Here is a 17,316-nt window from a genome sequence, read left to right as displayed (position 1 = left end):
TCACAAGTGAGACCAAGCGAAGGTTTGGTATCACTGGTGTGGAGTTTTGTATAGAGACTGAAAAGAGCTTGTGATAAAGACATGGAGAGCTCCTCATGTAATTAGATTGACAGGTGCAAAAAAAATAATTAATAGATAAAACATATTGCTTCTCACATACTTTTTTCTAAATCACTCTGTAAAATAAATTGCAAAAGTTTGTTATAATTACCATTACTATCTATCTATCTATCTATCTATCTATCTATCTATCTATCTATCTATCTATCTATCTATCTATCTATCTATCTATCTATCTATCTATCTATCTATCTATCTATCTATCTATCTATCTATCTACCTATCTATCTATCTATCTATCACACACTATATAATCATATATAAACATAGTCACATTTAATCAATATATTTGTGTGTGTGTGTGTGTGTGTGTGTAGGCCAAAAGATTTCCAACATAGCTTTGCTAGTTTCACATCTCACATCACATCATTCTGTGGTATAATTTTTCTCGTATTCAATACTTAAACTAAAACAAATATATTTGTGTGCATTGATTATCTGGAACACAATCATAAAATAAGCAGCAAGCACTCTTAAAAATAGAGGTTCTTTACTGGCATTGATGGTTCCATAAAGAGCTTTTAGATCTGTAGTCCATTTCCATTTCAGAAAAAAAAGTTCTTTATAGTGGAAAAGGTTCTTTAGTTTATTAAAAATACGATGACAAGAAGTGTTCAGTGAATGGTTCTTTAGGGAACCCAGAATGATTCATTTATGACATCACTGCGAAAACCTTCTCTTGAACACTTCATTTTTCAGATTAAGACTGTATTATGCGGTCACAAATAAGCCCTGTTGATGCCAATTGTACTTTTCATAACTAAGCTCAGAATGGGGGATGTCAGCAACATCAACATTACTACGCTAACCAGATAACTACATTGAGCCGTTCTGCATACCGTTTGGCATGGAGTGCTTTGAGACGGAGTCGAGGAAAGCGAACTCTCGAGGTTGGGCATGTTGGCTGGTGACCAGCGGGCTCAAGCCGCCCCATTCTCCCACTGTTTCCTTCAGAATCCTGGCTGCCACTATTTGCCAACCCCCCTGACCTTCCATACGGCCCCAGCCCAGGACACCGCGCCTGCCCTGCCATGTGGTTGGCTGTACTCTCCTCTCTCGCAGGACCCTTTTCATCCAGAATGGGATGGGCGGTGTCACATCTTCTGTAAACACACACACACACACACACACACAGAAATAGAGTTGAAAATACAAGCAAAGCTGTAGATGTAGACTCAGAAACACGGCCTGACACACATGCAGCACCTCATGAGCGAGTTATTATTAAACTTTCAGGTCAATTGTGTGGTAGAGACTCAACTCGAGGCTTTCAGCAGCATAGAGCTGATGAAACATTCATGCTCCGAGAGCCATGTTTTTTTCCTTTCTTTTTTTTTTTTTTGTCCATTTTCATTATATGCCATCTTAGTTAGGTCAAGTCAAGATCTTTTAATTTAGTAGTACCTCTTACAGTTAATCAGCCTGACATATGAAATTACATAAACAGAGCTCCAGAACTACCGGATTGTGAGTTTGTAAAATGAACACCGGAGAATAGCTCTCCAAAAACACTTTTTAAAGTTTATATAACCATTTCATGCAGGATGTAACAGGCTTTTAATTATACATTATTCAAAGTTTGAGAAAATGCAATAACAGAATGAGCGTCTGCTTAAAATGCTTTCAAAACCACGTTTCGTAAAATGAACCATTTGAAACCAAATTATGGCAAGATTAATCTCAAAATGGCGCAGTGCACAGTGTGGACAAAAACAGGCATCTGGTGGGGGCCGCTGTCCCGGGTCCACAGAGTGTGGCCGGTATAGGGGTTGCCCCTGCCTTCTGCCTATAGAACAAATGTGCCCAAGTTTGGACCCAGGGTTGCCCACAGTCTGCTTGCACCATCAGCCAAGACTTCCATATGCCCACCCAGCTGACACCGTCCCCAGCACGCTGTGACCCCAATGTACAGTAAGGCAGACCAACACCAGAATGTACACAGGGCCAGAGCATTAGGATACACAGACACTCATGCACTAGTGTGGAGAAAACTACAGTAGACTTGGAGGTTGCCAAGTAAAAAATTCAAGTAGGGAAACTATAGCCTAGTTACTATTTAGAAATAGTAGATTTAAGTAAACAACACTTAAGCTTCTAGTGTAATGAACAGTAGAAATAATTGAAATTATTACATTTATTAATCTTATATATTTCCTTTTAAATATATATTTATTCAAGTATAAGTATTTTGCTTCAAAAAAGGAGAGACTTGAATCTGTGAATTACTTTCAAAATTTGTTCCTGTACAAATTCAAACACGACAGATTCATTAAGTTCTGTTTGTTTGTTTGTATATGTTTTTGTTTGTTTGTTTGTTTGCTTAGGGCCTCTTTACACTTAATATAAAATATGTTTTTGGTTACTCTGATGATAAAACAATACAAAAAAATAAAATAAAATAAACCAATCAATGATGCTTTTCAATAATACACCCTGAATCTCAAAATGTTTTAGACTCTATTGACACTTAAGAAACAATTGTCAATTGTATAAGAAACAATATCATTTCAGTAATCATTGTGATTTTTTTTTTTACATTTTAGTTAAAGCCTTTAATAATTTTGTTGTGTGTTTTTGTCATATTTTATTTCATTTTTCTTATTTCAGTTTTAGTATTTATTTTAGTTCATCAAGTTAAACTAAATAAAATGTGAAATGTTGTTGTATAAAAAAAGAGACTATATACATATACACATATACATATATATATATATATATAATATATATAATATATATATATACATACATACATACATATATATTATATATATATATATATACATATATATATACATAACATATACATATATATATACATATATATTATTTATTATATATATATATATATTATATATATATATATTATATATATTATATATATATATACACATACATATATATATAATATACATACATATATATACATACATACATACATACATACATACATACATACATACATACATATATATATATATATATATATATTAATTTTAGTTTCAGTTTTAATTCAACTCAAACACACAGAATTTAGATCACATGCATAAAATCAAATGCAAACACAGCATGTAATTATGCAACCCTAATAGCACAGTGTCCATTAAAAGTCAGGCCATTAGCAACCACAAAAGACAAAAGCTTACTGATCTCGGAGCAGCTCTCACACTAAATTTACACTGCTTCTGATACATTAACACTTATCAGGAGTTATCCTCCCCGAACAGCCACTGCAGAAGGCTCCCGTTGCATTAATATTTCACAAGATTAATATTTAAACACATCAAATGGAATATGAAAAATAGCATATTGAACAGAACCTCATTAGCCCACAAGAGAGAAGCTAAGTAAGTTTCATTCAAAGTGCCTTTTTATTGTGCGTGAGAGTGAAATGGGAGGGGGTTCAGGTCAGAACGCACACACACACACACACACACACAGACACAGACACAAAAAAATATATATATAAACTGCTTCCCATTGTATTATGGCAAACTACGTAAATAAACAGAGCTCACTAAGACATTTGGCAATAACTATTATCTGCTGTTTAAAAATAGTCTACTAAAAGAAGCACTAAACTACTGCAGAACAACCAATCAACTGTCTAGACTTCCTTTATAAAAGGCTGGATAGCTTTCAAAAGCAAGTCACAACTTTTTTGGCACGTCAAGCTTAGGGTCGTGGAGGAGACTTCATGCACACTGAGGAGGAAAGAGGCCAAAAAAACGTCACGCCGCAAAGATCACAAGACTGCCTTTTGCCAGAATCATCAACTGGGCTTCATTTGTGCACTTCACAGCATTCTAAGTGCTGCGCTCCATTGCGATTTATAATTTCTCTCCACATATTTTGAGGTGAATATGAAAGTGGTTTAACTATGCTGAAGAGCGTGCTCCGGGAGACCCAATTATTTTGTTAAATAACAAGAAAAATCAAGAATGATTTTAGTTTTTCTAGATCACACAACAGTAGTCTCGGACATCATGTTGACAACAAGTCTATTCTACAAAAGCAGGTTTTTAGGTAAGGAAATAAAGGAAATAAACTTGGTATGGGAAAGGCATGATGCCCTTTAACACGTGGCATCTTGCCAGATCACGTTGGGGATAAAAAGACTTGCACGTTGTCATATATGACACTCAACAATACTTGTTTGCCTTTCGAGCTGCCTGGAAACATCTTGCTGGCTGCTGATGATGGCAGACCCTGGAGGCCACCAAATCCCTGAGGTAAAGGATAACAGGGGAGGAGAGGACTCAGAGAGCTTTTTCAAGGTTTCTTTAGGTACATAGGCCTGTTCTCAACTCGTGAACCGGCATCGCAGAGACTGGTAACACCCCGTTGTTGACTGGTGACAACAACTGGGTGTTACAAATGAAAGAGCTAGTGGGGGTGGATATAATGGTGGACTATGAAGATGATGATGAGTTCAGTCAATATTCATGAGTATCATACCAGTTTGCCTTGTTATTCATATAATACAACAAACTTAAAGAGTAACAAGTAAATAACCTTTTTTCTCTCTCTCTAAAACAATAGTCCTCCATTATAAACAAAATCCCCAATGAATGACCTTGGTTTAAGTGCATTGCTCCGGGACAAAATGCATATAGCTCTCAGAACAACCATTTTGGGATTCAAACCTATAACCTTGCGGTTACCAGGAGAAATCTTTATTTATTTACTTTAAATTTAAAAAACAGTTTATATTTCAATTAATGTACTTTGTTTGTAAGTTGTTTTGTTTATTTTTGTTTGGAAGATTTTGTTTTGTTTCAGTTCACAGGACAGACCCTTGTTTTTCAAAATAATTGTTGATATTTAGACTATATTTACTTGTGTTTTGTCTAGATTTAGTTTTTTTAGTTAGATTTTTTTATTTGTTTCAGTTTAGACATATCTCACTGTATTTTTTATATATAACTATATTGTGTGTGTGTGTATATATATATATTACACATACATATATAGAAAGAGAGAGAGAGAGAGAGAGAGAGAGAGAGAGAGTAGAGAGAGAGTAGAATTGTTATATATGTTTTGTTTTTATTTAACTTGTTTAGTTTATATTTTGTTTTGCTTTTGGGGCTTTAAATTGTATGCCTACAATTACCAAAGGTGACTTTAATGCTACCATAATGGGATCAGATTCAAATACCATGGAAATGATCACCATATTCACATTCCTTCACCATATTTCCTCAGTACTCATTTCCTCAGAATACCAATGAAAAAAATTACCATAGAAAATATCCAGAAAACTTTTATATTCAAGACACCATGTCCAGAAATTAAATAAAACGTGAACCTTGAATGCTATGTTATGCTAATGCTATGTTCCTTTAGATAAAAGCATCTGCCAAATGCATGAATGTAAATGAAAAAATAAAAATAGCCAATAATATAGAACTTTCTCTTAGTGTAAGAAATACATAAAACAATCATAATGCATGCAACCCAAGTCTACCCAAAGAGTTCTACGGAAAACCATTGATAAGTGCCGTCATTAAAACACTGGGGAATCTGTTAATCAGTGACTGGCATTCACAACCTGCAAGAGACGGTTAACAAGGGGTGAATTCTGCTGAGACTGTGATGGCTTCATTACACTGGCCTCACTTACCGTCTGGAAAAAAATTAATGATTTAATGAATGAAGTTAAGAGTTGACACTACCGCAGCACTCCTGTGCTAAATCAGAAATAATGAACGAGCCATTAATGAGGGGCTGGGTGAGAAACACCTGATCTACCCCCCCCCCCATCAGTCTAACCCTCCACTTATCTGTCTATCCCTCCCTCCTTCTCTAATAAACAGTCTACAGCTGAATCAGGGCAGCACCTTCACCTGCCTCTGCTGTGTTGAACCTCTGTCTACCAAGATACACCCACATGCACATTGCGCCTCTGTCACACACTACTCCTACGCCGTGTACTTTACATTTACACACACACACACACACACACATAGACACCCCTTCACCAGGAAGATGTGCTATCTGTGCTATACTGTCTGTCAGGGAGGGAGGGGGAGCGTCTCTCGGGAGTGCGTGGGGGTCTCTCTGTCAAAGTAAACCCCTGTCTGTCACACTCACAACCCCAGACACAAACGCACACGAGGCACACGGCAAGAGAAGCACATCCGTACACACCTGTCAACAGAAGAATGTTTAATTTGAACAGGCCTGCCATTGTTTGATAAGATAATGACTAGGGCTGCCGGTATAATCATTTCTTACATTCATCTCCACTTCCAAATAATAAAGGTGAGGCCTGACAATTCCAGAGATTCGCCAAACAATCATCAACAAGTTTTGAAGTAAATGTTTTGAAATGAGACCATAAACAAAAACACAACTATGACGGGAAAAATTGTTGTGCTTTACCATGTTGCTTTGACTTGCTTTGACTCAATATATTATACAAATAAAGTAAAAATGAATGGGATATATGGTTCATTGGAGATTAAAAAAAGCTCGTTATTTTATAGTTTCTTCAGAACGGCATATTTGGTTTCTGGCTTCCTCACAGCTAAAATAGATTTTCTAATTTAATTTTACGTTAGTATGATTTTATTTATTTATTAAAAAGAGGTTAAGTTTTCCACAAGGATGCATTTAAAGCAATCAAAGTAACAGTAGAGATATTCAAATTACTAATATATATATATATATATATATATATATATATATATATATATATATATATATATATATATATATATATATATATTTTTTTTTTTTTTTTTTAAATAAATGCTTCTCATTTGAATCTTCTATTCACCAAATGTTTTTGGAAAAGTGTATCACAGGTTCTACAAAGACATTAAGCAGCACAACTATTTTCTACATTGATGAAAATAAGAAATGTTCCTCAAGCATCAAATCAGTGTATTCAAATGATTTCTGAAGGATCATGTGACACTGAAGACTGGAGTAATGATACTTTAGCTTTTCGATCACAGAAATAAATTACATTTTAAAATATATTCAAATAGAATTATTTATTTTAAAATATAATAATATTTTTGTTTGTTAAATTACTGTTTTCAGCAGTAGTTTTGATCAAATAAATGTGGCTTTGCTGAGCCCAAAAGATTTCTTTCAAAAACATTAAAAAATTCTTACCGACCACATACATTTGAAAGGTAGTGGCCGCAAGATTAGTAGAAGTCTGTTCCCTTAAAGTGCACTGAGATGAGCTTAGGTCTAGTTCAGTTCTGCTGGAGAAAAAAAAAAAATTGGAATAAACCAGTCTAAAATGGCTTACTGGTATTAACCGGTTTAGGAAAGTTGGTTTGTCTATAAGCCACCTAATCGCTGAAAAATGACCCAAACCTTTTTAAGTTCTACCAACAAATCTACTTGGGAAACCATCTTAATTAAACCAGTTAAGACCAGCATAGACTGGGTTAAGCAGGTTTTTCCCAATCTGTCTAGATTAGGAGACCTAATCATCTTAAACTGATTTCTTAGCAGGAATCACATAATGGATATATTTCACTAGAATTTGACAACCACAAAGTTCTCAAGTTTACATTTTTATAAATTTTACTGGAAAAATATGTGCTTGTGCTATAGTTCTAATAAATGCCATTTTGTTTGATATTTTGTTTTCTAATGCAATGAGATTCATACCTTTTTAATTGCGGCCTTAGGGTTCCATGCTTCATTCAGCCTGTGGTTCAATTCCAGCTAGCCAATAGTCTGCAACTTACTGTTGCTATTTTTTTTCTTCCTTTACTGTCGGGAAACAAATGATCTAACATTACAAACTCATGCTATTTTACTGGGTTCTTCTTTCAAATGTTAACATTTCCTTAGCTTTTATGATCTTAACCAGGCCTATTACACATGAAAGGGCCATAATACCAAACATCAATTTAAGCACTTTTCTTATTCCTCCAACGAACCCATCAATTAAGGCACTCTTTGTCACGTGCTCAATTTGGGACACAACTTTACAATTTAGCATTGGGGCACCTCTTAAACCTGCTTTTAAAGAGCCGCCGACGAGAGGCATTTTTAACTTTTGACAAATAAACAATGGCACCCTCTGAGCCCGCTGCGCTAAACACTGCTCACCAGGCCCAAATTAAATGAGGAGAAAAGTGCTCAGGTCCTTTCCACCGCACCATGATTTTAAGAAGGGGAAAGCACACATTTCACACAGTTGCCTTTGTTGGTAATATATTGTATCATGGCCATCCTGCTGGGCGTATTTCATATAGATAATGATGACTGCAGCAAGAATATCTAAGTGAACGAATGGGTTAGCTAATTAATATTATCGCTGGAGAAGTGCCTCGGTACAGTTCATGCCCAGCAAGGCGCTTCCTTCCTTGTGGGAAAAGCAGCACCATTTAAACAACAGGGTCCATGTCACCTGGAGAGCAATTGATACCAATTATACCATATCATAAAATAACCCAATTTAATAGTCAGGGAACCAACATGGGGCTTTTGGCTCATTTAGGAGACAACAGCAAAAGGATTAATTTCTAGTCAGTGAGCTTTCATTGTGTCGTGATGATAAAAGCCCGATCCTAAACTTAAGGATCTGACTGTCACAAATAAGGAAGGAGATAAGAGCAATTAAGCAAGACCTGACGCCAGGAAAGGGCAGTAATTAGTATGTTATTGTCTTTAGCAGTGCTATTTTCCTTTTAGTGGAGCTAAAGACGTTTTTGGAAAATGAAATTTTTTGGAAATGATCAATACAAATTAAGTAAAAATCTTATTAAATATAATTAATACAAAAAATTATTTGAAAGACAATTCTTAAAAAAAAAAAAAAAAAAGAATAAATTAAAGACAGTACATCAAGTACTACGTTCCATTTGTATATATAGAATTTTTTTAAAGAAATTAATGCAAAAAATAAATAAAATAAAAGTTGCTAGCAGAAACAGGTGGAAATCAGTGACGCTTACTTTGGAACACTGAAAATGGATGGAACCGAAGTTCTAGAAGAGAACAATGAAGTTTTTTTCCCCCTTATTTTTAATCCTATGCAAAGTTTACAATAAACATTAAAAACTGAAATATGGAACACAATTCTTTGGTGAATTCAAATGAAACCGGCTCCATTGTGAATGCCATAATCCACTCTTAATCTGGATCAGGGATTCCAGTTTGTTTTTTTACCCCACTCCTGAGGCAGCAGTTGCCGTTCATCCCGTGCCTTTGTGTACGTGCCGGCCTCCTTAACGTTTTAGCAGGGCTTTGACTGGTTGAACTTTGATCTGATGTCTTCATTGAGGAGAACTGCAGGTTACCCATTCAAGATGCAAATCCTTTACCAGAGCCTATAGGCACTTTGTAAAAGAGAGAGAGAAACAGGGTGAAAGAGGGGGAGCGAGAGAGAGAGAGAGAGAGAGAGTGTCTCGTGGGGAATGCTGTGTGAAGTTGAAACACTCTGCACCCCCTCACACACACACACAATCGTGCTCTAATCCACATTGCAATATGGATTAAGGTAGGGGATAACCTTTTCTTAACGTGCAAGAAAGAGTACGGCAAGGACAAGCCCGGGGTGGGCGGCTGGGGATCTTCTCATAATAAAGCAGTGCGGTATAAAAGCAAGCTCTGTGTCAGGCGCTTGTGAATGGGCCTCAATGCAGCCCCATTCCCAGGCCTGGTGGGGAGGCTTGCCAAAGCCTACCTAGAGCCAACTAAGCGTGAGTAATCCGTCCACGCTCAATGGATGGGGTGAGCCCCATTCAACCCTCTCAGAAGTTTAAGAGTTGATCAATTTATTATCTGTGGCGATTAGGGTACGGGCCCAATCACCTTCTTAAAGGGCGACAGTCCTGGAAGAAAAGAAAAGGGACTGACAGCGCGGGGCTCTGTGTTTTCCACGGCTAGCGTTGCATAACTGAAGCCCTCTAATTGCGATACTAATGTGCTCAAAATGCGGTAGAAAACGGTAGAAAACCGATTTCATGCTGTGACAGTTTACATATTGCCACCGGTAGACAAACGACCCATTGAATAGGAACTGTACCTTCCAATTTTGTTTCCGGTGGGAGACAAAATAATTGTTTTTTTTTACATAGGTGGAGAAAATTGAGCATAAAATCATTCAGCCATTTTTTTTTTATTCTTACAGTCTGATGTGATGTTTTTAGATGGGAATTAGATGACTGAAAAAAGCTAATTCGACTAATTGACTGTTGTAATCACGCCGCAAAAGGCTTTGTGCCTTTAACGGCTTGTAATGACAACTGAGTTAACAGAACAGAACGGTTACCAGAAAAATAAACTCTACAAGTCAAACAAGCATTGTTGGCTAAGGATCACACACACTCCAACTGTCACAAAGGGTGCAGTGGTATGGGACAAATCCCAAGTGCTCTTTACACACACACACACTTCTTTGCACATGGATTTAACAGTTTTATTAACTCAATAGCCATCATCTTCTTTTTTTTTTTTTTTTTTTTTTAATGTTAAACGCCACAGTTGACGAAACAGATAAAATGGCAGCCACAAAGAGAAGTGTGTGAAGCCGTGCCATATTCTTCAGTACAGTGAGAAGATAAACAAAGCAGGTGTAATGGGGTGTGGCTCAGTTAGATCCCTAGTTTAGTATTCAGTACACTAGCTAGAGTGAACCATGTCAATATATAGTAGTTTAAGTGCACTGTGATGTTCACTTTCTAGAAATTCCAAGAACACTCAGTAGATTTACTCACCAGAAACAATGTCATGTCACATCACAAAAAATAAAAATAAAGACGAGTGTTAATGAAGACTTATTTTCTGGCTCTCAACAAAAACAATAATGATGAGTTAAACAGCAATGAAATCTAAATATTAAAATGAGATTCAACAGATTCATTCAAACAGCTGATTCATTCAGAAACAAAGAATTGTTTTTTGCAGGGGAGTCATGGCCTAGTGGTTAGAGAGTTTGACTCCTAACCATAGGATTGTGAGTTTGAATCTCGGGCCGGCAATATCATAACTTAGGTGTCCTTGAGCAAGGCACTGAACCCCCAACTCCGGGTGTGTGTTCACAGTGTGTGTGTTAAATGCTCTGTGTGTGTGCACTTTGAATGGGTTAAACACAGAGCACGAATTCTGAGTATGGCTCACCATACTTGGCTGAATGTCACGTCACTTAATTTTTCTAACGAAAATAGTTCCAAACAAAGATCACAGCACTTTTTTGGTCTCTGAGCAATGGTCTTTAATTAGTGAATGAATTGTGTGAATGAATCAGCTTTTTGAACGAATCGGTTGAATCTCAGTGACTCAAATCTCTTCTTATGTTGGAATGAAAGACACTAAGTACAGATGAAGTGCTTCTTATTTTACCCAAAAATACAAAATGGAAGAAAGAGTTCAAATTGAACACAATCTTGCTACTTTATATAAAAAAAAATTAATAAATGTATATTTATTTGCTTCTTTTCCATTTTGAATTTACTTGTACTTTCACTTTCAATAAGATTTTCATAATTAAGTACAATGAAAATATCATACTTTAAGACTTCTATACTTTTATTATTCTAAACGGTGACTTCTAGCAAAGTAATTTTCCAGTAAGATATCTGTACTTTTACTTGAGTATGGCTTTCAGGTACTTAATACACCATTGCTATTCTCACACTTTTTGCATAACTTAAGAAAATTACAGATTGATTGGAAATGATACACATAAATACCTCATTCGCAGGGGATATTTACCTTGATCTAATTTGTGTTTTTTCATGTCTCTTCTCAAGCTCCTTGAGTCTTCTTGGCAAACAACTTTCTTAGAGAAAAGAAAAGAAAAAAACAATTAGCAATATATAAGAAACAAAGTTGTTCATTGTTGTATATATATATATATATATATATATATATATATATATATATATAAGAAAAAGATAAACACAAAATGAACAAACTAATAAATACACATAAATCCATAGCATTATAAGTTACCTATGTTTCAAATATCAAGTTTTATTTATTTATTTATTTGTTTGTTTTATGGAGGATGGGAGATCCTTGATGAAAATTGCCCAAATTGGGGGGAAATATATTGTTAATTATATATTATATTATATTTGTTAATCCACAAATTCAAGTTCATACTGATTCATGACACAGAGATAGGCAGCCAAATGAAACACATATTACCATTCTTTCTGGGCAAAGTTGTCATCAGTGCCTCGGTTCACGTGTTCATGGACCTGTGTTTGACAGAGGTCACTGCCAACCCACAACAAGCTACCACCTCATTACCCAAACTAAATAACTTGATTCTCTCTATTAAAGCCATGTGACAAATATGCTACATATTCACATGGACGCTGCTCAAAAGTGAGGCCCCGATTACAGGCCCAGAGCGGAAAAGATTGTTTCATCGTCTTTCTCACACTCAATTGACTGTGTGGTTGTGTGTATGCGTGTGTGTCCTGGAGTCATTATGTGCAATTCAGGCGAGCACGTGGATGGATGTACACAGCTTTCAATCATGTTTATGACCGGCCGTTCACGCACATGCGTGTCTGTTTGACTCTGCAGTCAATTTATCTTAATGTGATTTGAATGTGTTAACAACTCCAGCACCATCCGACATCATTTCATATCGTCCTGTATCAGCCACACTGATCTACAATGGCCAGCACTCAGTGCTTATGGCAACAAACAAATTTACTGTAAATTATTACATTTATGTTTGGAAGAATAGCATAGAGGACTGAGAACACTTAGTAAGTTCAATTTTGACAGCTGGCTTGCTTGGCAAACCCTTTAGGCATGACCATATCCACATCCCTACATAGGGCAAGCACTAAATAATCTAACTAAATAAATTAATTCATTCTGTTTCACTACATAAGGCAGTATTTTGGAAAATAATTAAACAAACAAACCTTGCACATACAAAAAAAAATCTATAAATTATCATAGCAGTTGTTGTTATTATTATTATCAGTCAAAACAAATGTACTGACCAATCAACACTCAGGACCAAAACTATAAAAAAAATAATACAAAAAGAACCCATTCAGAGCCATTACTGTGATTTGATCACCTTTAAAGGGATGAAATCTGATTCCTTCTATACTTTGTAACATGTTGCCTGTTCTGGTCTCCCTGCCCTTAACGGGGTACTTGTGTGTGAGAAGATGTGTCAGAGCCCCTGGGACAAGTCACCTTTCTAATGCAATAACAAAACAGGCCATTGTCTCGCAGATAACACCTTAAATTAGGAAAGCCACTCTTCTTAACACCAACACTTCCTGATTAGACCTGTGACGAGCTGGGGGCCAATCAGAGGGTAGGACCATGGGGCATTCCTTTGTGACATCATTAAGGTAATGTGTGGGTAAGGACTGATTTGGATCCCTGGGCTGGTCACTGCTGCAGATTACCGGTTAGAAGTATTTGTCTGCTTGGGGAGGAAAGGAAGGTGTGAGAATGTATGTGAAGGGCAGAATTTACCTGTTGCTTTGGACTCTTCTGCTTGTTGTGGCCTCTTGGGAGAGAAAAAAAAGTCACACTCTCAAGATAAAAAACACATTGGTCAGGTCTAATTTGTCAAAAAAAAAAAAGGCAATCCCTTGGGTCAGCTCAATCTGTCATAGGAAAAACAAAAGAATCATTACTCATACTGTTACTTTGCAAACTCATATATGACCATATCTTTCTCAAAGACATCTCCGCTATAGGATATGCCTCTCAGACCAGCAGGAACTTTCCAATAAAACAAGGTCAGATACACCAAATATGTTCGCAACATTCTTAAGCGCATTTAGATCCATGGAAACCTCCCCTAACCTTCAGGGTCCCTGCATTCTGCCATGCAAAGGAATGGGAGGCCTATCAAAAACAAGCCAACATCCTGCATTGGATTCCCGCCTTCCCCATTTATATGGAAAACAAAGGTTTACGCCTTGACCCCACCCTCCATCAATCAAAATATTTACAATGGCCTCCCATCTGTCCGCTGAACTGAAGCGGCCTGGGTACCTCTGTTCCTCTTCCCATTAATGGAAGGCTTTTCCTGGAGAGTCGTGCGCTTGTATAACCCCCTAGCTGTGGTGACTGCTCGGGGAGGTCATTAAAACCAGCAACGTCACCGAGCTGTAATGACAAGCAGAAGATGCACTTCCTCTTCAGTGGGATTCACTGACTCGGCTGGTGGCTTTTCGTTATACCGACTCTGGTAGTTTCTCTCCAAAGGCCAGATCTGGATTGAAAGGTTCAGGAAAAGGTGATGGAGTGGATTGTAACAGGGAGCAATTTTGATATATTAAAGAGTCGAAGTTGAGTTGAAGATGAACAGTGAATTAACTCTAATAAACTGAAGCTCTTTGTTTATGGGTCAATTAACTCACCCCAAACACGATCTATACATATGAGAGTACTCAAATATATAAACACAATGAATGTCATATTACACAAAAGTCAACATGAACTAAGTTGAGCTAGAATATTTAAGTCATATGAATACTCTTTCCATAACAACACACTAAATAACGAATTAATTCCAATTATTTTACAGTATATTACCTATATTACAATAGGGTACTCATTATAATGTCTTCTTTCGAGTTTTCACATTGGTAAACGTTGATACATTTGAATACATAAAAAAAAAAAAATACTCAAGAGATGCAATTTAAGTCAATGGTTTCAACTAGGGAGCTCTAAACTAAAATGTCAGTAATCAAACAAAATTAATCTTACCCGAAACCACTGTGTGAAAAGTCAAAAAAGTTGATTAAACCATTGATTAAAATGAATGAATGTGGCATAAAATACTGATGAAATTTTAAATATATTTTCATTAAAGGACAAAAACTATGACTAAAACAAAATAATGTAAAACGATTGGAAAGCGTCTTAGTATCACAAAAGTTCCCTAATGAAACTGCAATTGATAAGCTTTGTCGCATATTAATGTCTAGCCTGACAGACTGGAAACAACTATCGCAAACATACTTCAGCATGAAATATGATCAGTTCCACAAGAACACGTGTGTTTTTTTTTTCCCTCTCCAGACCAAGCCTTTCAAAATAACAGAATCGGTTACAGTAAAATTATATTTTGATATGCTATGAATGTCTCTTTTCATTTGCAGCCCCAAACCCATTTCGATTCATCCTAAAAACAAAAGGCACTGTCTGCCTCAACATCACTTTGCCCCCAGACTTGCTGATTGTTCAACTATCTGCCACTCACTGATAAAAGTGCCACCCCAAAGCATGGCTTCCCTGTTTCTCCCTCCATCCAGCCTTTGTCTCCAAAACGGTGTAATTTCAGAGATTGAAGTCCTCGCCGGTGCCTTCATTCCCCTGCTCTGACAACAATAGGACCCAAGTGCTTTCAGGAATGATGGATAAATTACTAGGTAGTAAAATATTATATCTAAGGTAGGTGATGGGTCCTTTTCTGCAGGGCTTGTCTCCATCAGTCTCATGGCACTGAAGGTAATTATAGTCTGTTGGATTGTCTCTCTCTCGGCATGGGAGAGCGCTCTGCTGTTTGTCATGAACTCATCTCGCCGAGCGATAGGACAGTAATGGTTCGAATTAACATCTGTTGCCTGGCTGGCATTGTGAAAGGCAGTGACAGCTCCACCACTGACCTTTTCTGATTATTGACCAAAAAAGTGAACAATTAGCTCCCCTCACACGGGCCAATAGCTTAAATTACAATGTATATTGTACGTTTGACTGAAAGACTGTCAATGGGCTCAGATGTGTGGTTTATTGTGATTTCATCATATTCATTTGGTCATTTACAGGCAGCAGTTAAAACCTGTTATTTGGCGGTGGACTGGCGTTACGACATCGCTGGTTTTTTTTTCTGAGGTCAATAATGTGGTCCAGGACATCAAAGCCTGATTAGATCATTGAAGCGGCTAACAAATATCAACAGTAAAAGTGAAAAAAAAAAAGTATGGTGACCCATACTCAGAATTTGTGCTCTGCATTTAACTCATCCGAAATGCACACACACAGAGCAGTGAACACACACACACACACACACACTGTGAGCACACACCCGGAGCAGTGGGCAGCCATTTATGCTGCGGCGCCCGGGGAGCAGTTCGATGCCTTGCTCAAGGGCACCTAAGTCGTGGTATTGAAGGTGGAGAGAGCTGTTCATGCACTACCTCAACCCACAATTCCTTCCGGCCCGAGACTAGAACACACAACCCTTCGATTGGGAGTCCAACCCTCTAACCATTAGGCCACGACTTCCCCAAGCATGCCACAAAACATAAAACATAAGCACATAAAACTTGAGAACAGTATAGTAGATCAATACAGGTAAACTGTGGCAACTTAAAGGAATATCCTTTGTTCAGAACACAAATTGAGATATTGTTTTATTTAAATCCAAGAGCTTTCTGACCCTGCATAGCAATGCAACTGACAGATTCAAAGTTCAGAAAGGTAGTAAGGACATCATTAAAATAGTCCATGTGAGATAAAGTGGATGATTGGTTCAACCATAAATTTCCTTTATTCAACAATTTCTTCTCTTCAATATTTGACAAGTTCACTAGTGTACCATGAAACATGCGTGTGCAGCTGCGTTGCTGTCTATGCAGGGTCAGAATGCTCTTGGATTGTATCAAAAATATCTTAATTTGCGTTCTAAAGATGAATGAAAGTTTAATGGGTTTGGAAGGACATGACGATGAGTAATTTTTGGGTGATCTCTCTCTTTCAATTATTAAATTTCACCTAAGCATTCTTGAGGTGACAGCCTGTTCCAAATCCACTGCCAAGAAGCCACCGTATAATTCACCTCAGAAACAACTTACCCCCCTGACGGCAAAATAATGACAGTAAAGTTGAGTAACCAACAGTACAGTGGCCAAATATCATCAGCATCACACATGAAATCCAAGCTGAGTAAGGCAAAGACGAGAGATTCCGCCGCTCTTCAATTTGTCCTACCAAGGACTGTCTTTTATTGATGGCTTTCTAGGTCAGCGACCCTCCGTGCCGTTCAAAGGATCCAAGAGGCACCCAGATGGGCCCTCTCAAGATGGAGCCTATTGTAGCAGAGTTTCTATAGTGTCTTACAAATGAAATGCGTAGGAGCCATTAGCCCAGAGTGGATTGTTTTAGGGGGTGGGAGTCCCTCTCATGGGGGGTAATGATGACAGTCTGGGCCACAGATCAGTCATCAAAACAATTGTGTTTTAGGCCTTTTCTTTTGTCGAGAGGCTTTCGCTCAACTCT

At 37.1% G+C, this 17,316-nt stretch overlaps 1 long non-coding RNA gene across 1 annotated transcript; it reads right to left on the bottom strand.

Annotated features, from left to right (window-relative positions):
- Positions 1-508: 508 nt before the first annotated feature.
- Positions 509-14,472, bottom strand: LOC113043130 (uncharacterized). Its single transcript, XR_003275671.1, has 3 exons — positions 13,555-14,472; positions 11,809-11,875; positions 509-1,223 (listed from the first exon to the last, which is right to left on the bottom strand). It is a non-coding gene; the product is annotated as an uncharacterized LOC113043130 (long non-coding RNA).
- Positions 14,473-17,316: the final 2,844 nt, after the last annotated feature.

The sequence above is a fragment of the Carassius auratus genome, chromosome 25 (assembly GCF_003368295.1).
Source record: "Carassius auratus strain Wakin chromosome 25, ASM336829v1, whole genome shotgun sequence".
Taxonomy (NCBI): Eukaryota; Metazoa; Chordata; class Actinopteri; order Cypriniformes; family Cyprinidae; genus Carassius; species Carassius auratus.
The sequence above is the reverse complement of the archived record's forward strand: the minus strand, read 5'-3'. Positions and strand labels throughout refer to the sequence as shown.